This window comes from Sarcophilus harrisii, chromosome 3 (assembly GCF_902635505.1).
Source record: "Sarcophilus harrisii chromosome 3, mSarHar1.11, whole genome shotgun sequence".
Taxonomy (NCBI): Eukaryota; Metazoa; Chordata; class Mammalia; order Dasyuromorphia; family Dasyuridae; genus Sarcophilus; species Sarcophilus harrisii.
In genome coordinates, this window is record NC_045428.1 from 348628039 (window position 1) to 348635108 (window position 7070).

At 34.2% G+C, this 7070-nt stretch overlaps 1 pseudogene; it reads right to left on the minus strand.

The window, feature by feature from the left end:
- Positions 1–334: 334 nt before the first annotated feature.
- On the minus strand, positions 335–852 carry LOC100915756 (annotated as a pseudogene).
- Positions 853–7070: the final 6218 nt, after the last annotated feature.

A 7070-nucleotide genomic window follows, 5' to 3' on the forward strand; every position in this document is an offset into this window, starting at 1 on the left:
TGAGAAGAGGTTAGACTGGATTTCCATGATTCTGGGCAATTAACCTCATAAAGAAGAAAATCTACACTTAATAAGATAATCATAATGGGTAGGATCTATATAGTGCTTAAAGGTTTATAGAATTAGTTAAATATATCATTCTCACCATATCCTCACAACAATGCTGGAAGATAGGTAGAATTAATATCTTCATTTTACAGATGAGGAAACTGAGGCAGACAGGTTATGCAACTTTCATAGGGTTAAACAGTTAGTCCTTTATTTGAATATATATATATATATATTTTTTTCAATTGGAAAATTTATTTAAACATATGCATCCTGAACTCTGTGTTCAGAAGAAGGTGTTGGGCCTCATGGTAGTAAAGTGTGGTTTGTGCTGGCAACGCAGGACTCTGTGGGGCAGAGAGAACTTGATTTTGGAGTCATTAAACTATTTGACTGCAGGCCGGACAGGAATTTCTTCCATTTTCATGATCTGGATGGAGTGGGCCCTGGCACGGTGATGGGCACCCATATCCCAGTAGCACTAAATGACGGTACCAGCAGTGGTCAGGTCCCTGTACTCCTGTACATGTTGAGGGTCTCACTCCTAGAATTGTAGCACAACCAGATGCCAAAGTTTTTCACCCTAAGAGGGGACTTTTCAAAGACCTGAGCGCAGTACTCAATTTCTCCAGAAGACATCTTCATCTTTTTCAGCTGGGAAACAAAGTACTAGAACTGGGACTTGGCCACAACATGATTAGGAGCAAAGATGCACATTTGATAAAGAAGTGGCACTGAACTCTTGGGAGTAGGCAGGCAGTGTCCAATTATCTTGTACTCTTTCAGGGTGCCTGAGGCCTTCATGGTGCTGTTGAATACAAATAGCTTTGATTCAAAGTGCAATATTCTAGCTATTGTACAGTCAGATTGACTCCCCCCCCCCCTCCTTTTCACTTATTTATTTATTTATCTCAATACAAAATAAGAAAAAGAATAGAAAAAAGAAAGACAGAAAAGAAAAAAAAGAAAAAAAAACCACCACAAAACATGTTATGTGGTCAGCAGAAAACTAGGGAGGATTCAAAATATATAACAATAAATTTCCATTTCAAGAAAACATATATAATAAGAAACAATATCAAGCTTTCATGTTTCCTTTGCTTCCTTATAAGTCATTCTCTTGTTGTCTACTAAGCATTTTTTACTTTATTCTTCTTTTCTTTCATCCACCTTCTCCAAGCAATTAAACAAATATATATGTGCATGTATATGTGTGTGTGTATATATATAATATATAATGTACATTTGTATATTTTATATATAGTATACATATATACTTATATACACACATATATTCATATTCACATTCACACACATACATACATATATTTATATACACACATACCTACATGCATACATACTCACATATTCTCAGACACTCAAATATGCATATACGTTTGCCCCTATGTAAATATGCATCTAAAACATTAATAATATGGCCAATATATAATGTACATTTCTCTCTTCATTGAATCTTTAAGTCTTACTTTGTCTAAGATCAATGATTACTAATCCTACTTTTTTTTTCCCTGAGGCAATTGGAGTTAAGTGACTTGCCCAGGGTCACACAGCTAGGAAGTGTTAAGTGTCTGAGAGACCATATTTGAACTCAGGTCTTCCTGACTTCAGGTCTGGTGCTCTATCCACTGCACCACCTAGCTGCCCCAATCCTACTTTGTTTTTTCTTTATTTTAGTTTTGCTGAGGCAATTGGGATTAAGGTATTTGCCTAGGGTCAGTCACACAGCTAGGAAGTGTATCTGAGGCCAGATTTGAACTCAGGTCCTCCTGACTTCAGAGCTGGTGCTACTTTTTTTTTCCCCTAGTAAATTCTACTTCTGATCTTTGTTGTAGTGTATGAATATATCTCTTATTTTCTATCCCTGCTAATTCTTCTACTTTAATTCCACTCATTAACTTGCCCTGTTATTACTTAACCTCCCCCCACCCATGGATCCCTCCCTTATCTTCTCTTCCCAACTTTTCTTTCCCTCTTTATCCCCTTCCATTGATTCACACATCTTATTCCACAATAATTAATCTAAACATCCTTCTATACCCCTCCGTTATCTTATGCTACCCTTCCCCTCTTTATTCCTTTCTCATTGATCTATACATCTTTCTATACTCTCTCTTATTTTGCTGTCCCATCTCTCCTCCCTTCTTTCTTTGTAGAAACCTCAATGGTATTTATGTTGTTTGTCCTTCATTCTTGAAGAAGACCATGATATCAGGGATGTGATGCCATGACATGCCAGTGAATTGGATTTAATTGAGAGAAAGCTGTGCAAGGTCACCTGCCTCACTTTCTCCTCCAGAGACATCTGGGTGCAGTGGCCAGATATAGATCAAGATGACTAGACATGGCCCTGGATGAAACAGGGGACCTTGTCTTTTTAAACCTAATGTCTTTGATTGAGGCTGATGCCATAGTTCCTTTGAGAACAAAGGACAAACAACAACCTTGGTGGTAGTTACAGTAGTGTTGCCTATTTAACCCATTCCCAATGCAAGTAGGCTTTCCGAACTATAAGCCCTCCTCCTTCCTCTAATACCCCTGTGTTTATTCTTCCTCTATACCTCATTTGCATTAGATAATTACTATTTTTATCTTTTCCTAGACAGATTTGCTTTTTAGAATCAGATCATTCTCAACTCAGGCCCAGTTTTTCTTTTGAGTTATCCAATTACTGATGATACTATAAACATATAGTATACATTTTCATATAAAAAATATAAACAATTTGTCTATGTTAAATTCCTTGAAATTAATTTTTAATATTGGCTCTTAAATGTTAAATTTTCTATTAAGTTCTGGTTTGGTTAATTGAAAGTCCTGAAAATCTACAAGCTCATTGAATGACCTTTTTATTTTTCATTCAATATTATGGATAATTTTACTGGGTATGATATTTTTGGCCATAGGCCTAGTTCTTTGATTGCCAGTATATATATATGATTCTAAAACCTGTAATCTATTATTGTGACTGCCAAATCCTGTTTAATTCCGATTTTAGTTCCAGCATATTTAAATTTTATCTTGTTTGTTGCAAGAATTTCTCTTTGATTTGGAGGTTTCAAAATTTGCCAATAATATACTTACATGTTTTCCATAAAGGATCTTTTTGAGGTGGTGATCAGTGGATTTTTTTTTTTTTCTGTTTCTACTTTTCCCTCCTGAGCTATCACTTCAGGACAATTTTCTTGGATTATCTCTTGAATTATTATGTCAAGATTATTTTTTAGATCACAGCTTTCAGGTAGTCCAATTATTTTTATATGTTCTCTTCTTAATCTGTTCTCCAGATCTGTTGATTTTTATTATAAGATGCTTCACATTCTGTCTATTTTTTTTATTCCTTATAATTTGTTTTGTAATTTATTGGTCTCTTTTAGCTTCACTGATTTCATCTTGCTCAATTCTGATTTTCAGAGTATTTTCTTCTTTAAGACGCATCTCCTTTTCTAACTGGTTAACTTTTTTTCATACTTTTCTTGTTTTTCTTATATGGTTTTCATTTTACTTGTTTAGTTTTTCCTTAATGTCTCTCATTTGATTGTTAAATTCTTTTTTTTTGAGTTCTTTAAATTGTCTCTGGAAGGGGATTCACTTAACATTGGTCTTTGGGGTAGAAGAAGTTTTGTTTTTTTGTTTTTTTTCTTCAGTGTCCTTCCCTGAAGATGTACCCTGGTCTTCCCTGTTCCCAAAGTAAGTTTCTATAGTTGGGTTCTTTTTTGTTGGTTCATTGGTTCACTAATGAGAACTATTAATGTAAGCATCTCTAATTGTGGGGTGGGGTGATGGTGTCTCCAGTTTTCCTTTAGCTCTCCCCTCTGAACTGAAAACCTAAACCAAGAGCTCTACCTCCTGCAGCTACCAGCCCTAGAGCTTCTACACTCACCTGATGGGATTCCTTCTCATCTAGCATGCAGGGGTTGGGTTACTAATCAGTGGAGGTTCCCTCAGTTTTTCTAGACTCAGACCCCCAATGCCTCATTAAGTTCCAGAAGTGAAAGGTTCTGTGATTCCTGTGGAGGCTCCAGCCAAATCCAGATAGTCCCCAGGGGCCTCCACTTGCTGTTTCTGCAGAAATAGTCTAGAAGTGTTTATACTTCACAAGAGTAATCTCTGGCCTGGGGTCTTTCTTTGGGTCTTCTTGGGTTGTCCCAAAGGGGATATTTTGTAGGGTAAATCTGAAGAGCTTGAAATTTATTGACCTTCTTCATCATCTTCCCATAATCCTCATAGCTTTCTTTAAAGAGAAAGAACAAACTTCCTAGCTATCAAAAATGATATGAGATGCTTGGTAGATATTGGAATTTTATAATAGAGGTCTAAAAGGAGAAAAATAGGGAATGCTTGCTGAAATTTTTGCAGAGAAATTCTTGATTCCACATATTTTGGCCAAGATGACATTCAAATCCCTTTCTAATGAAGATTTTCCAAATATATAGAAATTATATTTAGTTGGGTAGATAAAGCACCAAGCATAAAATCACCAACTTGATCTCGTTTACATGATTCCATTGATATATTAGAAGATACAGGAGAGAAAGTGGGGAAATTTATATCATTTGTATGGAAGAAGAAGCTTTTCAAAAATATTCAAACAAACGTTGTCTCACTCTAAAAGTTAAACATTTTTCCCCAACAGGTATCATTTAGGTTCTACTAGAGAGAAAGGAGGCATAATTCTAGAGTAGCATCATATTTTCTATGAAAAGAAGCAATTCCCAGCACAGATGGTTTGACAGTGAAATTTTTTCTACATTTTTCAAGATTTCCTTTGTAAGACAGTAGTCATAGTTAATTCTGTCTATGAAGATGGGAAGATGAGAAGATGAGAAGATGAGGCATCATTAACTATATTTTTAAAATCAGATACAACAATGTCTTAAATAGCAATTATACGATATTAGGAAAGATTTCTTTGAAAGAGATTCTGAAAAGGTTATCAGGGCAATTGCAGGCTTGTGTCATTAGTGTCATTAGTCATTAGGATTTATGAAAGTGATTGGTAAAAATAGAAAGCACTTATGGTGGAAAGTTGACTGTTTTCTGTACATAAAAATTATTTGTCCAAATTAAAATTAAGCAGATATTCATTAATTGTTTGTTACATGTAGAAACCTTCATTGGCTAGTAAGGACACACTTTAGACAAACCCTCTGAAGCAAACAGGGAAGGCTTTGTGGAACAAGTGATACTTGGATAAAAAATAGACAATAGTGTTGATTTGATTTAATTTTCTATTAGCTTAAGAAACTAGGCAAATGCATATTCCAAAATAACAAAATAAAATAGATTTTGCCTCATTTATTTTTTAGCTATCTATATAAATCCAAACTGCTTACAATCTTTAATCTTAAACTTTATTTTTCTTTTCTTTTGCTTTTTATAATAAACATAAAATTAACCCTTTTTAGAAATGAATTTTGAGATGATGGTGAATTTGGAGTAAAAAGAAATTGTTAGTGGTCATCTATTCCCAATGTATCATTATACACATGAGGAATCTGAAACCCAAAAGGATCAAACAACTTGTCCAGTATCACATTGATTTAAATTGCAGAGCAAGGATTGTCTCATTTATGAAATGAAGAAATTGAAGATATACTCTAAGCTTGTCCCTTTCAGCTCTAAATCCATTATGACCTATAATTTGAAGCTGTCTTTTGGCTTCAGACACATTACTACTTCCAACTTGTTCAATTTTTATAACTAGGTAAAAGAGTCCATTATTTGCCTCAGTTTTTACCTACCCTTAATCATTGTCTCAGCCAAATTGAGACCTGTTAAAAATCCAGACTTAAAAAGGTTGACCTCTCCCACTGGTTCATGGCCTTTTTCAGTCATTCTTATCCATGTCTTATCAGTACACTTAGATGGTTTGAGAGGAAAAAGTAAGGTTGCACAGTGCATCCTCACAAATCCAATTTACTTGAATGTCATGGCATCATGTCTCTGATGTCATGGTTGTCTTTGAGAACAGAGGACAAACAGCTATTCATATAGCTTGTATCTTATGACAGTTCCACTGTCAGTTATATTTATGGAAAAATAATATAATTTCTACTGATTTAAATTGTCAATTTCTAGAGATTGTCACATCATTTCTTAATGTCACTACCATACCCATCCACAACACTCCTTCCAAGTCCCACACATATTACCTTTGGATCTTTATCAAATTACCAACAAGAATTCAACATTTGGGAAATTTGAGAATGGATAGTTGATATTTTCTGGGTGTCATCTCATAAAAATGATATACTAAGTACTTTACACCCTCTTTGTGTAGTTTAATATGTAGAAGAGTTTATTAAAGATAGCTTTTATCTAAATGGAATCATTTGCAAGTTAAAAAATTAATTCCAAGCCACTTGTAACTATCAAATATGAAAAATTTTATGGAGTACCCTTAATAGGGTTAATATGCAGGTTCAGGTTTTGCAAAAGTAAATCAAGTGAAGTCCCATTAATCCATTAAAATTTAACTCAAAAGCTAACTAGTCTCTGAAGTCTTCCTTGATTCCTAATTTATTGCGGACTTTTCCCCCTGAGTGTCATACAGGATTTTGTTTTTTCCTCTATTATGCTATTTTTATTCATTTTTTCATCAAAGGTTTGCTATATATGTCACATTCTTTTACAGGACTGTAAGTTCCATGATGGAAGAAATTCTAGAATAATTAATTTTTTCCCATGGTGTCTAATACAATGCCTAATACAACGTGGGCATTTAATAAACATTTGTAAAATTTAAATAAATATCAATTGTACATGTCATGTTATATTAGCAGAGTAGATATGGCAGAATCAATAGAAAATAGCCTTATTTTGTGTATAACAGATATGTGATATGTGCATATATACCACAAACACACATGTCAGTGTGTTTATTAAACTTTTACCTTTGGCCTAGTGTCTAAGATATAATTTTATAAAAGTACATCTGAAGTCATATGATCATAGTGATTCTACAGTAAAAGGACAATTATAATAGGACTCAAGCTGATGGT